At 38.3% G+C, this 26,210-nt stretch overlaps 2 long non-coding RNA genes across 2 annotated transcripts; one reads left to right on the top strand and one right to left on the bottom strand.

Moving 5' to 3' along the window:
• Nucleotides 1-1,229: 1,229 nt before the first annotated feature.
• LOC148156644 (uncharacterized) lies at nucleotides 1,230-5,459 on the bottom strand. Its single transcript, XR_015764411.1, has 2 exons — nucleotides 2,984-5,459; nucleotides 1,230-2,185 (listed from the first exon to the last, which is right to left on the bottom strand). It is a non-coding gene; the product is annotated as an uncharacterized LOC148156644 (long non-coding RNA).
• An 18,218-nt stretch (nucleotides 5,460-23,677) lies between these two features.
• LOC148156643 (uncharacterized) lies at nucleotides 23,678-24,601 on the top strand. The gene is made up of 4 exons (XR_015764410.1): nucleotides 23,678-23,796; nucleotides 23,868-23,931; nucleotides 24,002-24,068; nucleotides 24,136-24,601. It is a non-coding gene; the product is annotated as an uncharacterized LOC148156643 (long non-coding RNA).
• The last annotated feature ends 1,609 nt before the right edge of the window (nucleotides 24,602-26,210 follow it).

Here is a 26,210-nt window from a genome sequence, read left to right as displayed (position 1 = left end):
GTAGAACAGTTGTACTTGACACACTGTTTTCTACCTCCTGTTACCCCATCATGCAGTCTTTAGCTTTGCTTGGCCCACTGTCCTTATATCCATTTCCTGGCCTCTGGCCAGCACTGAGTGTCATTTTTCCACTCTTACAAGCTCTCATTGCCCCAACCACCCAAAACGATGTCCTCACTTGATCTTGTCATTGCCCTTTTTGCCCCAAGATCCATTCTGGTCATTTTCTATGTGGCTTGTTTTGGCAGCAGCTCCGTGAGCCATCATAGCCATTTAATGGCTGGCTGCTCTCTAGCTCACTGGTGGTGTTTCTCCTATTGCCAGAGTTTGGCACACACACACGCACACACACACACACGTTTGTTTTGCTATCTTGTGGGGACTTTCCATTGACTCCCATTCATTTCTACAGCCTAAACCTGACCTTTACCCTTTTCCTAACCCTAACCATCACATACCTAACCCTAACCCTATCCAAAACTCAATTCATACCTTAGTCCTAACTCTGATCCCTGACCCAAAAACAGGGTTTCCCCTTGTGGGGACCAGGCTCCGGTCCCCACGAGGAGCGTTTGGTCCCCACAACGTAGTATATGTCAGGAAAATCGTCCCCAAAAGTATTACAAACAAACGCGCGCACACACACACACACTGGTGCAGGTGAACTGTAAGGACAATTTTCTGTACCAGTCACAGTGGTGAATTATGGGAGCACCCCTTTCCACTTGTTCTACAGACCGGCTGAATGTGTCAAAAAATCTTTAATGAGCCACTCAACTAAGATCTCAGTTAAAATTGTGTATACACACTACAGAACTCTAGATATAATGACCTGACTTTATCCAACATTAACAGGACATTGATAATTAGATAGATAAGCCACGCCCCTGACATAACTATACATTATAAGTACCAATGTGAATTGCAAGGACATTTAAAATAAGACTTCATAGAATGTCCCCAAAATATATTTAAGTACCCAAATGAGCATCAAATGGATTAATTCACACCCTGCAATTATGGTAGTGTTCATTTGTCATGAGCACAGGCACAGACTAAATCTGTCCAAATATGAAAAAAATAATAATCAAATAGAAATATGGTCAGCAATATAGTGCTTGTTCATTACCAATGTGGTAATGTTTACCTATACAAATTAATTTGTATAGGTCTATTTTAATTTGTATAGGTCTATAGAACAAATAAACAAACGACATTGTCTTTTGCAATTTTTATTTTTTGGAGCAAACCAAAACACAGGCTCCTATCAAGCTTAGTTTTTTTAAAACAGTTTGACTAAAATCTTAGTTCTTCTAGATAACACATAATACACATGACTCAACAAAACAAAACATCCTACTTAAAGATATTCAAAAGCAAACAGATCTTTCTTTGAAGCAGGTCTTAAGAACACTATTCTACTCAAATTTTAAGCCTGAAGTCTTTTCAAATTAAGTGATCACCAAAGAGCTCTACAAAAGCATTGTGCCTAATTTCAACTAAAGGTGAAGCTCAACTTAAAAAAAAAAGAAATAAAAAGACAAACAAATTGTGATACCTTTAAGCAAACATATTACTAGAACAATTTTTGCCTTTTCAACAAACTGAAAATCAAATCTTCTGAATTACTTTGAAAATGATTAAGAGTTCAAGTTTTGTTGAGTCTACTCACACATCAATCTTGGACCAACTTAGAAATCAGAGCACATTATAGAAAACTACTCCAAAAATAAGCAAGCAAACAAAACCAAAAAAAGGTGAAGCTTAAAAACAAAACATCTTTTCCTGTAAATGTTACTTTTAACAGCACATGATCTCTAATACAATGACCCGTTTATACTACCTAAGAGGTGAACTTCGGGGTTTTTAATTTTTTAAACAAAAGAATGCTTGAAAGTTCTTAAGGTTTTGTTTAGAGCATCTTGGCTCAAAATTTATCTGACATTTTTAGCTTTTTCTTTTTTCTTTTTAGTCACGCCACAATTTCTAACAAAGTCTCTTATGTTCTGAAGTGAGCGATTTATTAATGCAGGATGTTCTGCCTGTTGACATTGTTGAATTTCAACAAAACTTTCCAGCTTCCCAGTGTCAATGTGTTTCTGAAAATGTTTCAACACCGCTGCAATTTCTGTTGGAGACCAGGGCCGTTTTTGATTTCTCTGAGGATGGTCTTTTTCAGGATAATCTAAAACAAGAGAGACAATTTTACTTTTTAAAATATAAATCATATGTAGGAGTTTGCTATAAAAGTATGCTTGTAATAAATGTTTTACATTCCAGTTCTGTTTATTGTGTTCATTGAAGACAACCCTTTGACGATTTGATTTCTCAATGTGCATTTAGTCACCACATGAATCAAATATGTATCCACTAAAATTATTTTTATCCAATTTTTTTTAATTATTAAATTGATTACCAAGTTGTGATACACTGCATTTATTACACTTAGAAATCATGAAGCTACAACCCTGGCATGTCAAATATAAACTATCCTTCAAAGCTTCATTTTATACTACACTGCAAGCTTTATTGCCTGTTACAGAACAAGGTCATGCTTATCATGATTCATATTCTGTCCTGTCTATTCTGGTGTTAAGCAGTTTATTACTTGATCATAATCAGCAACTAACTTTGTAAGATTGTTTCAGCCTTATTTTTTTTAAAAATGTACAGACCCAACCACTTCTCTGTATGTTTCTTACTGGGCTTTTTAAAGCTCAGGATAATACTCAATTCTTGTAATATGTTATGATTAGCCTTAAAAGAGTATCTCTAAACTGAACCACTAAGTAAAGAACCACCATGAATAGGAAGACAGTCATACCATCTTGGGGTTCTGAGGGTTTTTCAGTTGGTGGTGCAATAATCTCCGTTCCCTTTCCTACAATACATTAGTAATACTCCAGGCCAACAAAATAAAAAATACAAAATTTCAAATCAGTTACTAAATATCCAGTGAAAGGTTAATTGAAATAAGTCATACCAGAAGAGGTCCCAGGTAATTCATCAGGAGACTGAGGTTTTCTGCATCCTGTCAAATTAGAGATACAAAACAAGTTGTCTGCTATATTAGTCTTATCTGCACAGAAACCTAACCTTTAGCCAAAGTTAAAGAACATTATTATATTGTGCATTGTTAACTGTTAAGTTAATTAAACTAAATTATTAACGGGGAGGTGCGGAGAGGGCTGTTAAGGTAGTCATATCTTCTACTGTGCCTGAAGGCTTCTCAGCAGATGGCATAGAGGATGTTCTCCCTAGAATATAGTATAAACACTTCAACAATGCTGTCAAGGAGGGTAAAGAAAAACCTAAAGAAATGGCAAAATCTTCTAGCAATGAGTAATCAAAATTTAAAGAAAAACAAGGTACCTTGTGATGTCTCTTCACCTAAACCATCTGTAATTGGATACGTAAACAGAATACACCTGAATGTCTAATTTTAAAAACATGTAATATTACATCAGGCATGACGACTGATATTCACCACCAGAAGATTCATTAGATTCTTGATTTGTAGAGCATTGAGTATCATTTACAAGTGGGGATGGGTCACAATCAACCTCACTTTGTCCACTTTCAGTGTCAGACAGTTCCAACTCATCTAAAAAAGAAAAATTAAAACCAATTCAGTAACAAATAAAAACACTAATCCAAATAAGTACATAGAATTTTGAAAAGTACCTTCAATTTCAATCTCCTCCAGCGTTTTGCCTTGCAGATTTGCCAAGGTCCCCCTTTCCATTGCCAGAAGCAATTTAGAAATTTTTGCGAGCTGAGTCGTAGCCTCTGGTAGCCTGTAATACTCTCTGTGAACACGTATATCATGTCCCAGAAAGTTTGCAACTTGGTCCAGTTCGTGATTTCTTAGGTTTAACACTTGGGACAATGTTGCAACATGCTTGCGAAGTTGTGTTGATCTTAAAAGTTCAGGGCTTTGGGCACCACTGTCATTTGCATAAACCCTAAGACAGTCTTGTCCTCTGTAAGGGGTTAGGCAGTTGGGTATAGCAAAAAGAAAGGTGTTTTTGTCTGGCACTCCACACTCCCTTCTTTTGCTAATGAGCTGGGTGATGGCTTCAACCATGTCTGGTGATAAAAGTACAGCAACTTTTCGTCCCCTTTCCCCCTTTATTTCGACCCTACTGAAATGGGCACAAAGTTGTCGTTCAAACTCTGTAAGACCAACTGCAACATCTTTATGCAAGGGAGTGGTGTCCCTCTCTAGAAAGGCAGACAGCTGCATTTTAGAAACCTCTCCACCTCGTCTTCGGTTGAACAAAATGATTTTTGCCAATGTAGTTCTGCACAGTTCCCTATAGGCTGGTGGTGATGGATCACTTTTCAAAGTCTCAGATTCATCATCTTTCATCACTGTTAGTAGCTTAAAAACACCTTGGGATATTTGTTGACATAGTCCAGAATCCACCATTAAGGCCAAGCTCAAAACCTTTTTTGGTCCTGTCTCTTCAGTTGTTCTTGGTTTGGATGTACATTTACGAGCATGCCGCCAAAGGTGATTCCGAAGGAACAATCCCTGGCAAAACATGCAGTGAACATACTGGTTTATGTTATACTTCAGCTTGGGTTTACGTTTGATTTTTAGCAGTCCACTGCCACTTTTGTAAACCTCTTTATTGTGAGTAGAGTTTCCCTTATTTCGCAACTGTCCGAGTATTTTTTTTCGCAGTTTTGAGGCTTTTGGTTGTGCCAAAGCTTGAGCGACTTCAGCATTTGTCTTCTCATGGACTTTTAAGTGTCGAGCAATCTTAGACTGGGGCTTGCCACAAACAAAGCAGTAGTTTTTTTTTATCTCTTGATGATGATATGCTTGTAGACTGGATGCTTTCAACAATTTCAGATCTGATGAGTGGCTTCACAGATCTCCCTTCAGTTTGAACATCAAGAGTTTTTTTATTTTCAGAAGACCTTTTCATCTGTTCCTGAACAACCTTTTTGGCACTGTCTTCACTTTCAGAAATAAGACCTTCAGCCAAGTCATTCTCTGCACCATCACTCTTTTGACAGTCTAGCAAAGGTCCAGTGAAACAATGATCAAAAACAGTCTTTTTGAAATAAGTGGAATCATCTATTGAGAGTTCCGCTGAACTATCTGAGTAACTGGCAGAGTCAGGTATGTATTCTTTGTCTGAAACATCAGCTGAAGATGATTCGTTAGAAACCTTAAAAAGAAAGAAATTGTTCAAGTATTGCTTTTTAAAAAGTACCAAAAGGAGAACTAAAGACACCTACCCATGAAGATGGTGAAAAATCAATCCTGTCGATCTTTTCATAGCAGATGTTGTGCCATATTGAAGAACAGTCTGAAAAAAGTTAAGGGTAAAGTTAAGGTTTTTATGGTCATATTTATTAAACAGTAAGTTCTTTGTATAAGCAGTCATAATTTAGATATATTCACAAGTAGTAGAAATAACATCTATGATTCCAGTAGATAAAACTAATCATAAACATGACATTTTTGTTCATCCATTACATCTGAATAACAAGATCTATACATGTTAAAATTTAAGAGTCATTTACAAATCCAATCCTAATCCACTTGAATATACTAAAGGAGTAATAACAACACATGGAAAACTCACCTTTACATTTCAGACCATTCCACTTGAGGGGAGCAAAAGGTCCAAAGCAATGTGTGCATTTTTCAATGCTTGAAAATGTTGAGGGCAGTACAACATGGTTGCATTTCTGTAGGAAAAATATTGCAACATTAAAAAAGTTAGAGCGTAATTCTGATGTGAAGGGTTTTTAATTTCAGAAAATGAATATTGAGGGATGCCTTTCAATTTGTAAAAAAAATCACTGAAAGCATTCAGTGATAATTTTGTAGGCAATTTCTAGGCATGTGAGAACACAAACTATGCAGTTCTGGGACTCTTGTTCCCTAACTTTGGTAACATTGTGTAAAAATCTATGATTAAGCCAGACAAATTGCAAAGAAAAGGTGGAGAAAAAATTTAAAGCAGGCTGCCAAAAACATTACACCGCGGGATATCGACACACAAAGCCCTCATAATGCTGTCCCCTGAAAGGAACAAGCATTGCTGGGACTGTGTCTACTCTCCCAAAAACACATGTCCACTAAGATGCCTGTCAGACAAATTAGAAAGATTTCCAAGTCGGACAGCTGTTCACCTGTGGTTCAAGAGACAAGGATACTGATCCCATCGGTTCTTCATCTGCAGTTTTATCAGGATGAGCAGAAACCTGAGGAGATAACCACAAACGAGTCATTAAGATTCATTTAATATTGACTTCAAGTTAGAACACTATAGAGTAACACTGTATAAAGAGCTATGGTAAGGCTAGGCAAGTTGTTTGGCAATAGTATTTAAAACAAAGTCCCAATGATTGCCAGCAATATTACTCTTCGGGTCATCTACACACAGTCCTCATAATGCTGTCCCCTGACAGCAACAAGCATTGCTAGGACTGTGTCTACGCTCTCAAAAACCCATGACCACTAAAATATCTGTCAGACAAATTACAAAGATTTAAAAGTCAGATAGCTGTTCACCTCGGTTTCAGGAAGCGAGGATACTGATCCCATCAGTTCTTCATCTACAGTTTTATCAGGATGAGCAGAAACCTGTGGAGATGACCACAAATGAGTCATTAAGATTAATTTAATATTGACTTCAAGTTAGAACACTATAGAGTAACACTGTATAAACAACTATGGTAAAGCTAGGCAAGTTGTTTGGCAATAGTATTTAAAACAAAGTCCCAATTATTGCCAACAATATTACTCTTCAGGTCATCTACACAGTCCTCATAATGCTGTCTCCTGACAGGAACAAGCATTGCTGGGACTGTGTCTACTCTCCCAAAAACACATGTCCACTAAGATACCTGTCAGACAAATTAGAAAGATTTAAAAGTCAGATAGCTGTTCACCTCAGTCTCAGGAAGCGAGGATACTGAACCCATCAGTTCTTCATCTACAGTTTTATCAGGATGAGCAGAAACCTGAGGAAATGACCACAAACGAGTCATTAAGATTCATTTAATATTGACTTCAAGTTAGAACACTATAGAGTAACACTGTATAAACAACTATGGTAAAGCTAGGCAAGTTGTTTGGCAATAGTATTTAAAACAAAGTCCCAATGATTGCCAGCAATATTTCTCTCCGGGTCATCTACACACAGTCCTCATAATGCTGTCCCTTGACAGGAAAAACATTGCTAGGACTGTGTCTACGCTCTCAAAAATCCATGACCACTAAAATATCTGTCAGAAAAATTACAAAGATTTCCATGTCAGATAGCTGTTCACCTGGGTTTCTGGAAGCGAGGATACTGATCCCATCTGTTCTTCATCTACAGTTTTGTCAGGTTGAGCAGAACACTGTGGAGAAGACAACAAACGAGTCATTAAGATTCATAAATATTAACTTCAAGATACAGTCACACTGTATACAGAGCCTAAGACAATGCTAGGTAAGTCAATTGGCTAAAGTATTTTAAGCAAAGTCCTAGTGATAGAAAACAAAATTACTCTTTGGGTTATCTATACACAGTTTGGGTTATCTATGCACAGTCTTAGGAATGCTGTGCCTCGAAAGGAATAACCATTGCTGGTACTGTGTCGAGCAGACACCTTACACAAAGTGTACTTTAGGTTACACATTGTGTAAGGTGTAACCTAATGATGTAAGGTAGAGGTGTGCCGATCGATCGGTCACCGATCATAATTGGGCCGATTTCCGTGAAATCGGTGATGATCGTGATCGGCGATCATTGTCTCTTTTACCGATCACCTGCTTCTCATTTCGCAGCCTGCTTGTGCAGCTGGTCTCCTCTTTCCTTCACTCTGCACAAACGCGCAGCAACAAATCCTAAGCCATGTGGAACTATAACGCACTGAGTGAATGGGGAAGTTTGCGTGTTGCGGCGGAAAATTGAGGCACGTCAAAATGTATCAACACAACGAAGCTAATACAACATAGAAACAATGCCATACTCGACGGAGTTTGACTACATCGAGGCTCACTGCAGTAAAAAAGACATATGGAGGATCAGACAGCAGGTAAAGCAGCGCACAGCTACAAACACTCATCCGGATTAGCATGACGGTCAGAAAGCTAAACAAATAACCCGCAAAATGATTTAAGTTTTCGAGCTGCGATGTAAGACGCTGGTTCTGCTCTCGCTGTTGAACTACTACGCTACAGGCAGTAATATTTGACAGACGAAGCGCGGCTTCTGCTCCACCTGGTAGTGACTCTCACACCGAACCTCTGCTTAAAGCTGCAGCATCTAACTTAAAATACATTTTACATACGTATTAAAACTTTCGCTGTCCTAACATGAGACAGATAATCTCTAAAAGAATAATCGATCTCCTCCCTGTTCTGCATATTTACTCCGCTAAGTCAGAAACAGCCAATCAGAGCTAGCAGTAATCAGCTAGCCGCCATGCTAACAAGAAGTTTTTGTTCAGTAACTCTGGATTGTTTATTGTAATGGATCCTGTATTTGCCTTTGAATGTTAAGTTTTATACTTGAACTTTTTGGCAATGTTGAGAGGTTTTATTTTGGCTCTCTGCATTATTTAGCCTCTTCAGAGCCTTCATATGTTTTCAGTCTGTTAAAGATAGTATTACTGATAGCAGTACAATTTGCACAATGCCTGTTTTTTTTAGTTTTTCTCTTGGAAAAAGTTATTAAAAACAAGTTTTTGTCTAAATTAAGGTGAATTCATGGTTCCTTTTTCCACATAATGTAACCAGTAGTGTTTATGATGAAAAATAAATAAATAATAATGTGATCGGGATCGTGATCAGTATCGGTGGATCGGCCCTCATGGGTGATTGGGATCGGGATCGGTAGGAAAAAACCTGGCACACCTCTAGTGTAAGGTGTAAGGTGTAACCTAACTGTAGGTTATGGTGTACTTACCGTACACCGCAATCAGACAGTGTAATATGTTAAATTTTGGTAAAAATTTATTGTATTTTTTACTACTAATAGATGGTATTGACTGCGTTTAGAAATTCTAGTTATTTACCTTCACTCTCCATGGCCATTCAGCGGTTCCATAGTTGTAGGTAATCTCTTCCCCTGGATTTATGTCCTTAATTGCAAAAAGGCAGAGATGAGGTTTTCCATTCACTGTTATTGTCTTCATTTTGCTGTTAGGGCTCAAATGGTCATCATTAACCAGTCTTCCCAAAGACCCATCCTCTCTCGCTGCATCAACACTGAAACAAGAAGAAACATCTAAATGTCCAAGGATGACAGGATATAAAACAGTGACCATATAATTCTGGGATGATTTCAAGTTTTTAAAAACTAACAACAGAAGGCATTAAATATTTCAAGGATTAAAACTTTATTTTTAAAATTTACATACCACAACTTTTTCCCATTATGACGAAACTCAAACATGAAGACCTTCATGGCATCATGATAGATTTTTACCCGTCTTTCATACTCTTTTCTGTTTATGACATCGCCTCGATATTCCAATAAGAAGGCTCCTGTCTGAAAGTGGCATGTACTAAATACTCCTCGACCTGTTAGACCAGATAAAATGTCAGTTTCAGCCCACAGTGACAAAAATCTCATTTAAAAACTACGGCTTGTCAACTTACCCTTCAAAGAGTTTATATATCGCACATCAAAACCCTCTTTGTCCTGACTCAGACTCACAAAATGAGCTGCGTCATCCTTCGGTTTTATTTTTAATCTCTGTGGCCTCATTGTTGTGTGCATCTAGAGAAAAAAAAGTCTATATTGAACAAGAGAAAATAAAAGTATTATATGCTTTAATAAAGTTTTAAACAGAATTTAAATGGAACAGCAGCCAAACAACCACAATCACCATTTGCAAAATTAAATTATGATTAAACTAGGTACTCCTGCACAATTTGTTCATATATTCTTTCTAAGTCAGAGCAGCAATCAGTAACTTACACTCTTAAGAAGTTATTCCAGTTGTTTACATTGTCTACTGGTATCAGGCCCCACTGCCCTTCAGATTTTGTTCCACCAAAACCAAATCAAATCATTGTATTACATCCTCAATATACTACTGTTTCAGCACAGCTGATGTCATTCACTCAGATCAGCTGTTCCACAAAAAGGAAATGCTTAAGACAGTGTTCTCAAACTGCATTCCTCAATGGCCAAAGTCCTGTAACTTTTAGATGTGCAAGTTGTCCTATATTCTTAGATTACATGGTGAAATGTCCTCACTAGCATGTAATCAACCTACAGGTGCTGGTCATAAAATTAGAATATTGTGATAAAGTTCATTATTTTCCATAATGGCATGATAAAAATTAAATTGTCATATATTTTAGATTCATTGCACACCAACTGAAATATTTCAGGTCTTTTATTGTTTTAATTTTGATGATTTTGGCAAACAGCTCATGAAAACCCAAAATCCCTGTCTCAAAAAATTAGAATATTATGAAAAGGTTCTCTGAACGAGCAATAAAAATAATCATCTGAATCAACAAAGTAACTCTAAACACCTGAAAAAGATTCCTGAGGCCTTTAAAAACTCCCAGCCTGGTTCATTACTCAAAACCACAATCATGTGGTTTTGAGTAACCACATGATTGTGGTTACTCAAACCACAATCATGTGGTCATGACAGCAATCTGTCTGACCTGACAGATTGCTGTCAGGTCAGACAGCAATCTGTCTGACCTGACAGATTGCTGTCAGGTCAGCAATCTGACCTGACAGCAGTCAGGTCAGATTGCTGACCTGACTGCTGTCCAGAAGGCCATCACTGACATCCTCAAGCAAGAGGGTGAGAAACAGAAAGAAATTTCTGAATGAATCGGCTGTTTGCAGAGTGTTATATCAAGGCACCTCAGTGGGAAGTCAGTAGGAAGGAAAAAGTGTGGCAGAAAACGCTACACAACGAGAAGAGATGACCGGACCCTGAGGAAGATTGTGGAGAAGGGCCGATTCCAGACCTTGGGGGAAGCAGTGGACTGAGTCTGGAGTAGAAACATCCAGAGCCACTGTGCACAGGCGTGTGCAGGAAATGGGCTACAGGTGCCGCATTCCCCAGGTCAAAGGTCAAGCCACTTTTGAACCAGAAACAGCGGCAGAAGCGCCTGACCTGGGCTACAGAGAAGCAGCACTTTGGACCACTGTTGTTCAGTGGTCCAAAGTACTTTTTTCGGATGAAAGCAAACTTTGCATGTCATTCGGAAATCAAAGTGCCAGACTCTGGAGGAAGACTGGGGAGAAGGAAATGCTAAAATGCCAGAAGTCCAGTGTCAAGTACCCACAGTCAGTGATGGTCTGGGTGCCATGTCAGCTGCTGGTGTTGGTCCACTGGGTTTTATCAAGGGCAGGATCAATGCAGCAGCTATCAGAAGATTTTGGAGCACTTCATGCTTCCATCTGCTGAAAAGTTTTATGGAGATGAAAATTTAATTTGGTCTGGAATCGGCCCTTCTCCACAATCTTCCTCAGGGTCCGGTCACCTCTTCTCGTTGTGTAGCGTTTTCTGCCACACTTTTTCCTTCCTACTGACTTCCCACTGAGGTGCCTTGATATAACACTCTGCAAACAGCCGATTCGTTCAGAAATTTCTTTCTGTTTCTCACCCTCTTGCTTGAGGATGTCAGTGATGGCCTTCTGGACAGCAGTCAGGTCAGCAGTCTGACCCATGATTGTGGTTTTGAGTAACGAACCAGGCTGGGAGTTTTTAAAGGCCTCAGGAATCTTTTTCAGGTGTTTAGAGTTACTTTGTTGATTCAGATGATTATTTTTATTGCTCGTTCAGAGAACCTTTTCATAATATTCTAATTTTTTGAGACAGGGATTTTGGGTTTTCATGAGCTGTTTGCCAAAATCATCAAAATTAAAACAATAAAAGACCTGAAATATTTCAGTTGGTGTGCAATGAATCTAAAATATATGACAATTTAATTTTTATCATGCCATTATGGAAAATAATGAACTTTATCACAATATTCTAATTTTATGACCAGCACCTGTATACTGTGCTTATATTGGAGACAGGTATGCTGAAAAAAGAGATATCTAAAAATTGCAGGAAAATATAGAGGACAGTCGGTCCTTAGTACCACGTTTGACAATAAGCATAACAAAACTTCTCTTTGATTTAATAAAAAAGGGACTGAATAGGGAACAATTCCACACTATTCAATGTCTGATTTTCCTTCCTGAATAAATGCACTTATTCATTGCTCTCTTTTTTTTACTGCATTGTGTTCTTATCACAATCATGGAAATTAACACAGGACTGCACTTCTCTTAACCTCAGTTGCAGATGATGTTTCATATTTTCATATTTGTTTAACTTAGCCAACAATAACATCTACAAAATATTTAGAAAGCACTAGTTAAGAAGGGAAACATAAAAAAAAGTTTAAATCACACCATGTGAAACTATTGAATGATCTGGGTATTTAAACTTTGTTATGAAAAAAACTTCTGGTAATATTTATTTATTTATTTATTTTTACATTAACTGCACCATAAATTACAAAAAAGAGATATGGATTATTAGCTATGCACTGTGAATTACTGTGTTCTATAATGAAACTATTCTTGAACATTTATAAAATGAAAATGTTTAACAGTAGATAAGGTTAGCTGCACATGCTAACATCATAACTGAAGTGAGCAGTCATTAGCCCATGTTGCCATTTTTGTTTCTACTTGATATCAAGTCAATTTTAACACAAATGTAACATTCTAATTCATGTTTTTAAATGGTCATTCTATTTAACACATGGAGTGTTTAAACCTTGTTCTAAGTGGTCACCTGTTCTCAACACAAGCTAGCTCTTGCTCATTAGCGGTGCCTTAATTAGGAAGTGCTGCATGAAAATATATGTCGGTCATATTGCTTATATCAGTAAAACTTTGCCAACCTTGCTTATGTTCAAATCACTTTAACAAAGACTTACCTACATACTTCTCCACATCCGTCTGAGTTGCAGTGCAGTATAATTGTACATTTCTTGCAGAGAGCGCAACGTCAGTCTTGGGAGGAAAAAGACAGGTGGGGAGGGGTTATGGCTCCACCCCTTTTCCTCTCTCCAATTTGGTGTTCTTTGATGAACAAATCATTCACTAGGTTTTGTGATAGATTAATTATGTATCCACTACCTGGGACCTTCATGATAGTGATTTCCAAAATCATTATAGGTGTCATTTCCATAGTGACCAAAGTTATATAGTATGTGCAATTGTGTATATCGGGGATATTCAATTCATGGTATCTTAGCAATATTTCATGATGCCAAGGTCTGAAGAAAAATGATATATATATTGATTACTTAAAACTTAGTAGCTAGGTAGTTGTTTCAGCATCTGCATGCCTTGATTTGCTTTTCAAATTAAATGAATTCAGTCTTATTCAAGTACTTTTTGACAATATTTACTGTCATGAAACAGGGAGCTGGACATGTATGTTTGATTTCTGATGTTTGATGTTCTCTCATTCACTTAGTAAAAGTAGGATGTCAAGGCAGAAGAAGAACCTAAGTAAAACAAGAAAACTGCATGTTCACAAGTGACTGACCTCAGAAAAAAACAAAATTAAGAAAGCTTGATTTATATTTTTTGTTTACCATCTGGACTTAAACTATTTAAAAATGAACAGATTTAATAATTCAACATTTTTATACTTGTATCTATTACTTTTGCTTTCAGTGACAGAAGTGAGCACTTGCTTGTCATGCCATAATTTTAACCTGTGCTTGAATGATGTCAGAACCAGTCTCATGCATGTGTGGATGTGCTCATTGGTTAGCCAGGAACAATATTTGGTTTCTATAATATTCATTGTAGAGAAAGCTGGCGCACGGTTGTGTGGCTGAGCCAAACATAATTAAGATTTGCATGTCTACTTACCTCAGAGCTGGGAAAGCTTTGAGGACAGTAGCCTTTTGGAGCCAGGGGATCAGTCCTTACAGACTGTTCCTTCAGGGATAAATCTGCTTAGACCAGTGTTTCTCAACCCCAGTCCTCACGCCCCCCTGCTCTGCATGTTTTAGATGTGCCTCTATTCCAGAACAGCTGATTCAAATGATTGTGAGACCATCAAGTACCATCAAGAAGCCTGTTAATCACCCAGAGATACAATCCAGGTGTGTGGCAGAAAGGAAATAACTAAAACATGCAGGTCAGGGGTGGGGGGGTGGTGAGGAACAGGGTTGAGGAACACTGGCTTATACTGTAAAAGCTGCATCAGTAAATCAGACAGTGTACAACAAGATTTTAGGTTGTCATTTTTGTTTTGGGTCCACATGAGACATAATTTTAGTCTAGATGCAGACCAGGGTCCACCTATTAGTGACCTGTGGTGTATATCTTGATCTCATTGGGTCTTTATTCAATTAAATTCAAAAGTAGTTTGCTTATTCAAAATGGAAATTAAATGTTGATATAACTAATTAAGGAGTTATGATAGATTGTGGCCAAGAAAGATCTCCTGTAGCAGTCCGCTTTACAACCAATCTGTAGAAACATCTGGCTGAAGAGACTCAGATTTGAAATAAAACGATGGTCAGCATTGTCTAAAGCTTTTTTTGATTTCATGCAAAATCCCTCTGTGGATCATCATCTTCAGAATTTTGACAGTCATCCCCAGAACAGAACCAGCCTTCTTTATCAAATTGTTAAGCTTTTTAAGTCCCTGGCTCTGATGCTGCTCTCCCAACAGATGACAGCAGAGGAGACGGTGCTCTCAACAACAGACTTATAAAAGATATGCAGGATCTTGCTGCAAACCTTAAAGGATTTTAGCTTCCTCAAGAAATACTGTCTGCTCTGTCCTTTCTTGTAGACGGTTTCACTGTTGAGTTTCAAGTCTAGTCTGTTATCTAGCTGAACACCAAGATATTTATTTTCCTTAACCACCTCCATTTCTTCTCCCATGATGGAAATGGGGCTTGATCTAACACTGTTTCTCTGGAAATCAACAATAATCTCCTTTGTTCTGTTTACATTCAAGATGAGATAATTGTCCCCACACAATGCCACAAAGCAGTCCACCAGCTCTCTGTACTCAGCCTCTTGTCCATCTCTGATGCATCCCACAACTGCAGAGTCATCCGAGTATTTTCATAGGTGACAGAAGTCAGACTTATCCTGAAAGCATGACGTGTACAGAGTGAAAAGGAATGGTGAGAGTACAGTGCCTTGTGGAGCTCCTGTGTTGCTGACCACCTGGTTAGACACACAGTCCTTCAGTCTCACAAACTGTGGTCTGTTGTGAGGTAGTCATAGATCCAGTTGACTGTTGAGGCCTCCATCTGTGTCTTCTGAAGTTTCTCACAGAGGAGATCAGGCTGAATTGTGCTAAATGCACTGGAGAAATCAAAGAACATGATCCTCTAAGTGCTGCCTGCTTTGTCCAGATGACAGTGGGTTTGATGAAGCAGGTATATGATGGCACCATCAATTCCTACTCCATGGCAATAAGCAAACTGCAGGGGGTCCTGATATGTGCTTGTCAGCTTATTCAGGTGGGCCAACAGGAGTCTTTCCATGATCTTCATGCTATGGGATATCAGGGCAACAGGTCTATAGTCATTGATGACTGACGATGAGCACAGAAGTCCAACAACAGAACACCTCTCAGGTTCAGATCAGGAGATCCATTTCTTCCTGCCGTGCCCCTCCAGGTCTCATTGTTATTGCCCATGTGAACATTGAAGTCTCCAAGCAGAACAAGGGAGTCCTCAAGAGGTGCACTCTCCATTAATATTCAAAGGACTCCAAAAAGGGTGGGTAATCTGAACTGCTCTTTGGTGCACATGCACAAACCATCAGGACCCATCCCCCCACTTCTAAGCAGAGGGAGGCTACCCTCTCACTCACCAGGATGAACCTCAATGTGTAAGCACCGAGATGGGGGGCAACAAGTTTGTCACTCCGGCCAAACACCTGTCACTGGGGGCAACTCCAGAGAGAAAGAGTGTCCAACCCCTTCTAAAGGAGACTTGTTCCAGAACCCGAGCCATGGGTCAAGGTGAAACAGACTTTCTAGATGGAACCTCTCAACCTTGCACACCTGCTTAGGCTTCTTCCCCACCAGAGAGGTGACATTTCGCATCCCAAGAGCCAGCTTCTGTAGCCAGGGGTCAGATTCTCGGTTCTCCTCTCTCAAAAGAGGAACATTGGAGTAACCATAGGGTACTTGGTTACCTTCCTGACTAAGGCCCTTCTGTCCTGATCACTCAATTTAGACATCCAACTAGCTCTATAGAGAGTCCTAGTTGTTCCAAACTGATTCCATTTATGAATGAAGGAGGCCACTGAACTCATTGGGGACTTCAAAGCAGCAGAATGTTTTATATCTTTCCCCGGATTTTTGCTTCAAAACAATGCTGTCTCTGAGGTCTACAGATAATGTATTTGATTCCAAGCTTGGTGTTTGCATACTGATATCCATTGTCCATTTTGGGACTTTATAAAGACAGGTGTGTGCCTTTCCAGATCTAATCAAATCGACAGAATTCATTACAGATGGAATCTATTTAAGTTGTAGAACTTAATCTCTGCAATCATTAGTGAAAATAGCTCTATTTTGAGCTTCATGATAAAGGCTGTGAATACTTATGTATGTAAATGTAATTTCTTAGTAATTCTGTTTTTAGTTAGTTTGCAAAAATCACACACTTTTTCACACATCGTATCATAATAGGACATTTGTGTTATGAATCTTGAGGAAAGGGATTAATACAATTTGGAAAAATGTTATAACATAGCCAAACATGGAAAAAGTGAAGCGTTGTGAATACTTTCCAGATTCAGTGTATTTATGGATAAAAAGGTGTTGTCCAGGGATGTTCACATAACCTCTTACAAGTCTAAGTCTCTTTTTAGTAAAATTAACATTTTCTCATTAAATCTGCAACATCTAGTGAGTTACTTCACTGTAGGTTAAGATTTAGTTGGGTAAAGTTTGTCCCTATACCTAAACTATTACATTTGCATGTGATAATTAACTTTCAATCTCCCAATATTTATTAACATCTATCTTTTCATCATTCAAAATTTAATTTACAATCCAAAAATATGCTATAGCCAGTGAAATTTTTAGACTCAATATTATCAATCCTCTTACATCCTTCAGTATACTATAAAACCATAGATTAAAGATTAACTTTGTTGAAATGAATCACTCAACAGCCAGTTACAGATTTAGTACATCTAAAATAATCAGTATTTTAATTTAGCCAGATTTGCATTCAATAAAGTAGCATATTTTAAGAGAATTGTTATTTAACACACATTTTCCTGACAAAAACCTTCATTACAGGGACCCGCGTATGCTGGCCAATCAGCGTTTCTAAAAAATACACGTGTGAATTATTCATGAGCAAGTGCAGTACCTAAAGTTACCACCGGGGGCGCTATATCGATACACAGGTTATACACAAATGTCTTGTAAAGGTGAATTATGGGGACTTTGCCTGATTTTTGGAATTTAACCCTTTGACATCCATTCAAACCACCTCCAATCATTTTTACGTTGCAAGAATTATGAGGACATCGGCACTGTCCCCATAATTCAAAATGTCCCGTTAGTGTTGCGTGTATACAGGCGAAATGTCCTGTTAATTCACCTGCACAAACGCACACACACGCACACACACACACACACACACACCCTCCTCATCCCCTCCCAGCCTGTTTAACTTGGTACCATTTTTGTTTTAGGTATTTTTTTGTTTGGTTGTTTTTTTTTTTGTTTGTTTGTTTTTATTCATTATTATTATTATTTTGCAAATGTAGCAAAAAATTTTTATTTGCACTGGGAAGTACACCAGCAGTTCTTAAAGAAGGAACCTCATGGTATACAGTGGCTTACAAAAGTATTCAACTTGAACTTTTCCATATTTCATCACATTACCACAAACATGCATATAATTGGAATTTTATATGAAAGAGCAACAAAGTGGTATACAATCGTGAAGTAGAAAGTAAAATGTACATAATTCAAAACATTTTTTACTAATAAAAACCTGCAAAGTGTGGTGTGCAAAAGTATTGAGCTGCCTTTTCTCTGAGTGCAACTAATTCCCTTCAGAAGTTGCCTGATGACTGTGTGTGATCAATGTCAGTAGAAACCCAGCTGCTCTGTGATGCCTTAGAGAATATTGGAGAGCAAACAGCATCACAAAGTCCAAGGAGCACAGCAGACGGGTCAGGGAGGAGCTGTGGAGAAGTTTAAAACAGGCTGAGGCTAGAAAAAGATTGCCCAATCTTTGAACATGTCACTGTCCAATCTATCATCTGGAAATGGAAAGAATATAGTACAACTCTACACCTACCACGACAAAACCACCCACCTGAACTTCCACCTGAACAAGGAGAGCTCTGATCAGAGATGCAGCCAAAAGGCCCGTGTTGATCCACAGCTCAGAGGGGGAATCTGACCACAACTATTAGTCATCACTACAGAAATATGGTCTTTATGGAAGAATCGCAAGAAGAAAGCTAACATTAAAGGAAAACCATACACAGTCCTGTTTGCAGTTTACCAGCAAACATGTGAAAGAAGGAGCTTTGGTCAGTCCAGAACAAAATTAAACCTTTTGGCCAAAATGCAAAACGCTATGTGTGGCAGAGAACTAACACTTCACTCTGAACACACCATCACTATTGTCACATATGGGGGTAGCAGCATCATGCTCTGGGGATGCTTCTCTTCAACAGGGACAGGGAAGATGGTCAGAGTTGATGTGAAGATGGATGGAACCAAATACAGGAAGATCGAACTTCTAATGACATAAAGGCCGATATCTCTATTTTGTCTTAAATATTTGATTGTGGATATAATTGCATTTATTTATGTATACAATAACTCAGAGAGGTCTAGTTAACTAGCAGGCTGGTAATTTACTGGTCCTGTTTATTTCAATACAGACCCTTTTTAGGGTTTAAGGATGGTGAGCTTCTGACCTCTGGCTGGGGGCCAGGAGAACCTGAAAGTCACTCCATATTGTTCTGGTAGGAGGCTGATGATCTACACTTATTTCTCCCTCCATCTCCCCATACAGACACACATCCCATTATTCATCTCTTCTACATTGGCAACAAACTGCACTAGGACATTTTCACCTCAAATATCTGGACATATAGAATCATGGACCTTTCAAATGTGCATCAGTTGGACAGTGTGCTGACCGGTGGGGAAATTTAGGACTTCTGTTACATAGTTGAAAACATTGTGCACATTCATATGGAAGATTTGTTGCAGTACTGTATATATAATTTCCATTTATTTTTTAGGTTCTGTATGTTTTGTGTTTTTGTTGTCTTCACTTACTTTTTTCTTCTTTAAAATAGATGGTATTGTTACTCTTTTGTATTGCTTTTATTGATTACTGACATGAGCTGAACATCAGTCTGTGACTTTAAGGTCATGCTGCAGTAGGACAACGATCCAAAGCAGAGTGGCACTTTTATCTCAGAATACTTCAAATAGTTGTGCAGTGCTCTGGTCCTATTTCACACTTAAATCTGAGGGCTCATATGACTGTGTGACTGTGGCATGCCACAAGCAAATACAGCCATGAAGGACTCAACTACATACAGGGAACAGAGAGACTGCTAGAGAAACTCTGAATCCCAGAATGCTCTACAGAAGGAAACTTTTAGCAATAATAATTTCACTTCAAAACAATACAAAATAGCTCTTTATGACTTTCATGTGTTCAACATTTTGCTTATTTTATTTGATTCAGTGACCCTTCATTCACTCTGTAAGTCTTTGTGCACAATTAAAATATTTTGATGATGAGCAGTTTTTTGTTTGGATAGTTTTTCACATTATAATTTAAAAGTGACCACCATCAGACACTAGTGTGAAAAGGCTGCCCCCCAAGTGAGCCATGCATGCAGTATGAACAATCTGGGTGTGCAATATGGACTTAAAATTTGATCCCGATATTTAGTGGTGTTTATTGTAATAACGATGAAGTGATGATGAAAAGTATTTATAACTTTGATTCTTTATCTTAATGGTTGTGGTTGCATGTCACAGCCTCCAGCCTCACAAACACAAATACGGCTCTTAAAAAATTAATAGGATTCATTAGGAAATCAGTTGGATAAAAAAGTCTGATTCTTAATGGAGCCAACAGTAGAGAATGTCTTAAAAACAATGATAAATGACCATAGTTGCTGATGTGCAATCAGTTGACTCAATGGGAACCGCTTGATCAACAGCAGTTCCATTACTGTCACACTTTAGTAGATGGAAGACATCAGTTATTTACATTATTTGATTTAAGAACAAATATGAAAGTGGCTTGGGTCTTATTTAGAAAATATGGGTTTGTGCTGTTCATACTATCATGAATCAGATATGGGTCACATATGGGCTAAATTGTAACTAAATTGCACCAGTTTTGGCAAAAATTTGATGGGAGCCTTAATTTCCTTCTGCATCCCAGTAACTCCTCCAGTTATATTTACTTCTAGTTTTCTTTCATTTTTTAAACCCACTACTTCGGATCTCTCTTTCAAAACTTATTTCTGGTTTTCTTCTCTGCCACTTTTTGCACATTTGGACTTTAGGTCTGTCATTAAAGTTTCTTTCATCAGTCCGCCTGCCTCCAGCCTGTATTTGGGTCCCTCATCTCCATGACATTATCTCACAACTAAAGCAGATTTGAGAATATATATATTTGATCATCTCGCAAGCTGAAGTTAAAATTTGACAATGCATATTGTATAATTAGCTATATTAATTATGCAATTGAATCGTTAAAATATTGACTGTGGCAAATTAAATTTTTGATATAAAGCCTCAAGGCTGCTAACTAAATATATCAATCTATTTTGGCACATTTAGGGGAAAACACAAGGGGATGCTGGCCTGCAAGGGGCAGCTAATGTGTTTCAGCAAAATGACAGATAAACCATGTCAGATTAGAAACGGCGCTCTGTCATGGAGGCTGTCGGTGGAGACGTAGCAGACAGACAGATAAGTGGACACACAGCATATGGAGAAAAATGTTAAGTGTGACTTTAGTGTCACAGTTATGTTTGATGAAGTTGCTGCCATGTTCCAGTCTCGATGACTAATGCATCGTCCATATGAACCAATTTTAGATGGCCTGGAGGCAAGATGGATAAGGAACTGATTTTTAGAGATGATTGGCATTTTTCAGTAAGCTAATCAGTAATAATAATCAATTTATTCAAACTTTGGCCAAAAAAAAAAAAAAAAAAAACACTGGTCAGAGTTGGCTCATCACCTTATGCTCTATATTCACATGCAGCTGTTGCCAATCTGACCATTAGTAGCCAACCTTACATCTCAAAATCAAAATCCATTAATCAAAACCCTGCATGCAGATAATTAGGGGCAATCTGATACTAACACTGGCGCCTCCTTCCCCTTTGCGCACAGCAGTCACAGTTAATTGATGAAATTAATTGATCAAATGAATCAGCAATGGAAGGAGACCATTCATCAATCTCGCAAAGTTAATCTGCAGGGCCTTCTCTTGTCCTCGTGCTGCTCTCTGGATGCATTGATGTCTGTGTTGTTAAATAAGCTCACAGTGATCAATGGTTGGTGTTGTAACCCCGAAGTGTCGCACCTGGGAAGGTCATACTGCACATAACGGATTAGAGATATTCCTGTAAGCCTAAATTAAAAGCAAATGGCCTTTCTTTGATATTGAAAAAATCTTTGCTTTCAGTGTTTCTTTGACAGACTGTGTTTTGCCTTTGAGTTGGATGTGCCCTGAGGTTTTGTGTTCAGAAACATGAATGTAACTGAATTCATTGGAGACTTTGTTCTTAATTTGTCCTGCAGCAGCCGTGGATCAAAGCAAGACGCTTAAGAGGTTTTCTGTAAGGATGTAAGTGATGTTATTAACTCATGTTTAAAGAACATTTGTGTCTACAGTTATTTCTTGAGTGAAGAAATGCTTCGGAGAATACAATTTTCAAATCAATCAATCAAATTTTATTTGCATAGCACATTTCAGCAGCAAGGCATTTCAAAGTGCTTTACAGCACGTGACATTGAATAAACAGTAAGAAAGAAAAAAAGATTGGAATTTGAAAAAAGATCCAGATTTTTAGACAAAATGCCAAGAGATTAATAAATAGATAAAAAGTAAAGATAAAAACATTAAAAACATTGAAGACATCAAAACCCTACTCTAACCCTACTTTAGCCATAAGCAACTCTAAACAAGTTGATTTAAAGGTACTCAGTGTTTCAGCTGTTTTACAGTTTTCTGGAAGTTTGTTCCAAATTTGTGGTGCATAGAAACTGAATGCTGCTTCTCCTCGTTTGGTTCTGGTTCTGGAGATGCAGAGCAGAACCAGAACCAGAAGATCTGAGGGGTCTAGATGGTTGGTACAGCAACAACAGATCTTTAATGTATTGTGGCGCTAAACCGTTCAGTGATTTATAAACTAACAACAGTATTTTAAAGTCTATTCTCTGAGCTACAGGGAGCCAGTGAAGGGACTTTAAAACTGGTGTTATGTGCTCTATCTTCCTGGTTTTAGTGAGAACACGAGCAGCAGCTTCTGGATCAGCTGCAGCTGGAGGATTGATTTGTTAGTCAGACCTGTGAAGACGCTGTTGCAGTAATCAATGCGGCTGAAGATAAATGCATGGATGAGTTTCTCTAGATCTCACTGGGACATCAGTCCTCTAATCCTGGAGATGTTCTTCAGATGATAGAAGGCCGACTTTGTGACTGTCTTAATGTGGCTCTGAAGGTTCAGGTCAGAGTCCATCACTACTCCCAGGTTTCGGGCTGATCGCTGGTTTTAGTTATATAACTGAAGCTGAGCATTGATTCTAGTTCGCTCCTCTTGAGGTCCAAAGATAATAACTTCAGTTTTGTTTCTGTTCAGCTGGAGAAAGTTTTGGCACATCCACACATTTATCTGACTCAAAATTTGACTCTTAACTTTTTAATGCAAAAAAATGTATAAAATGGCATTAAAAACAGTGTGTGTGGGTGGGGTTTTGCACTGCAAAACATTTGAGCCGCACTTAGTGTGTCTACTGTCTTCTACTCTTTATGTCATGATTTGGTTTGAGGGTGGTGAGGTAGAATGCAGGCAGAACCCAGGATGGAAGTGAAAATGTTGGTTTTTAATGACAATCCACAGACAGAACGACGGCACAGGGAAACAGGCTGGTTACACACGATGAGGATCCGACAAGAGACAAAGACAACAGGTGGGACTAAATACACTGGAAGGGTAATCAAAGAAACGAGACACAGCTGGGAACAAACAGGGAAGACAGAGACTCACAGGGGAACAGGCTAATAAACACAGAAAAACCTCAAAACAAATACACAGAAAACAGATCACCACACTTTAAGTCAACAAATTTAGCAAGTTTTAGATTGTGAACCTAAATGTGTGAGTCTATGAAAGGTAAGTTGTGTTAACTTTTGATTATTTTGTCAAACCTCCAATAGTTGAACAAACTATAGTTTTTTGGTTGGCACTTAAAAAACTGAAAGAAGAAACAGACAGGAGTGGGAACTATTTCCCAGTGTGCTTAGCGGCATGTTTTTGACACCATGAGTGAGATGAAAGTGTGTTACATTGACGTAACGCTCATGCGTTTTTAAGGAAAATGTTTATAAAGCAATTGGCTGTTTGCCCAGCTTGACAATAATATATCTGTAGCAGCATAAATGATGCGCTGCCACTTTAAGGCCAATTTCAGCTGCTGCATATAAGCAAGCCTTCACCTGTCATGAGGCTGCTTGCGTCGTGACGTCAACCAAATCTGCTTCCTTTGTTTGCACTGTTCTGGGTAAGCGTGGCTGTTTTATTGTTTGTTGGCTTTAATAATTGCTAGTAATACTAATTGGTTTATCTGCTTAGCCTCCTTTGCTGCACCTCCAATATTTGGACCGATCTGTCCGTTTATTCATTTGCTGACAGTAAGGTAAGGGCTTAGCGTGGCTAAGTAGCGTCTATCCATGTAAACGAAACCTTCACATAGCGTTTTCTTACAGTTGCACTACATCTAGGTGGAATTGGGGATCTGATTATTTGGCAGTGCAGTCATTTATCAGTTCACAGGTAAGCAGCTGCTGCAAGTTATGTTTTTGTTAGCAGTTGTATTAATAATTTGCTCTATTCTTCGTAGCCTTCTGACTCATCAGCATTGCACCTGGAGTGACACTCGCTGCTGTTTTGCCTACTTATAAATTGTTTTAAAATACTAATCTGCACTTTCCTTGGAGATAAAGTGCAACATTGTAGGGCTTTTGTATCTCTGTTTTACTTGTATTGTTTCATTTTCTTGTCTGTCTTTTAGGGACTGAGGCTTCTGTGGTGGCGGTGGTGACCCCTGGTGGCGGTGTCTTGTCTTGTGTGTTTTGTTGGAGCACCTTTTTCTTTCTTTGTTTGCTGTTTTTGTAGTGTCCAGGGTGGTCCCCTTTTTCTGCACTGGATGTTGCCCCTTCCCTCACTACTTCCCCCATCGGTAAGCCTCAGTTTCCTTTGAAATTTAGACATTTTATTATCTTGTCAAATGCATTCACTGTTTTAACCATTCAATTTCAGATTATTAGAAATTAAAGATATATTGAAGTTTAATAAATTTTGTAGAATTTTCTGAATCTTGTCTCCTCATTTCCAGTAGAACTTACCTGTGTCCTTATCATATTTTCCTGGATTTATTCCAGGTGGCGTTGTTGGTCATCGTAACCTTTAATATTTTATATTTGGGTTCATACAAAGAAAATCCACCCCCCAGGTTGCCACAAATCCTTAGCAAAGCTCAGGATATATTTTGATATATTTTGGAATTTTGGTGCATGCAATTTGAAACATGAATATAAATTATTGTAAACTAAAATAGTTATTTTAACTTGATACTGAGTCAAAATGATACAGAAGGGTGTGCTCTTTAACTAGGTGAGGACAGTTTTTTCTTGCATATTGTGATATAATTATTTGGTTTAAGGTTAAAACTCAAAATTTAAGATTGAGTGTCTAGAAACTTAAAAAAACAATTTCTAGACATTTGTTTCTTGTTGATAAATCAACTTAATGAACTTTAATTTTTTAATTAAAACCAAAAGAACTTTCTCGTCTTGAATTGCATTTTCAAGGCAGCAGATGGACTTTAATTTTCAAGTTAAACCAGCTTCAAATGTTTTACACTGTCACAAAATTGTGTTTGATTTTGAACAGTTAATACGTTGTGGTTCCAAAAGAGATGGAGATCTCTTCTCCTTGAAGTTCATTCTAACAACCATTTTCACCAAAGAGAGAAAACAATTACCTGGAAAAGTCATCTGTACTGCCGTCATTGGCCAGATGCCTGAGGTGTGTTCGTTATTCTGCAATAGCCAGCCACGCCCTAACCTCTCCACTGACTGACTACTGACCAGTTCTCTGTCTAACAGGTCCGGAAAATCCCTGAAACCTGGGTCTTACCCTATCATAGGTTTACTAGAGAAATTCTGTTTAAACTGGCGGCGGAGAAAACTCGTCTAGCTCTAACTACCTTCAGATCCAGAAGTTACGGCCCTCTTCAGTTGAGAAACAGTCGACAGAGTAGCCCTCACTGCTGCATGGTTCCAACAACCACTCCTGTTAACGGTAGCTTTCCTCCTTAAAATAACGTGGACTTGTTATCGGCTAGATTGGATTTAGTGACTTAGATAAAAGTCCCAGGGCCATTATTTATTACTCGCCAAAGGAAAGTATGAAGCCACCAAATTTCTAGAATCATGCGTGTAGATTTTACTTAAACCAGAAGAACCTTCAATAATCGGTGACTTAATTGAATTCAATGTCCACAACCTCTATTATTATTTTTATTATATATTTTATTAAGCAAGCTTTAGCAGGGATAAATGACAAGCAGATTTAGTAAAAGAAATTATAAAATTGTGACAAGTAATAATCTCAAATCATAAAATTTACCATACCCTATCTTCTTTCTAATCCCTAACCTGTGTCACTAGTTTCACTGAGCGAGGCTTTAGGGGCAGGGCAACTCACACCCGTTGTTAGTCGATCTTGGCAGCAGAAACCTTTAGACGTCCTTGGTCAGAGTCTCTGTCCTGGCGGGGCAAAGTCCTCTTTCGGAAAAGCAGCAAAGCCAATCTGTCCCATTTCTTTTAGACGAACAGAATCTTCATCACTTAGTGACCTTTGTCTTTTCCCCAAGTCTGCTGCAGTTGAATAGGGATCGTAGGGTGGAGGCAG

The sequence above is a fragment of the Poecilia mexicana genome, unplaced genomic scaffold (genome assembly GCF_051168715.1).
Source record: "Poecilia mexicana isolate PSO_F unplaced genomic scaffold, ASM5116871v1 scaffold_10, whole genome shotgun sequence".
In the NCBI taxonomy this organism is placed as follows: Eukaryota; Metazoa; Chordata; class Actinopteri; order Cyprinodontiformes; family Poeciliidae; genus Poecilia; species Poecilia mexicana.
The sequence above is the reverse complement of the archived record's forward strand: the minus strand, read 5'-3'. Positions and strand labels throughout refer to the sequence as shown.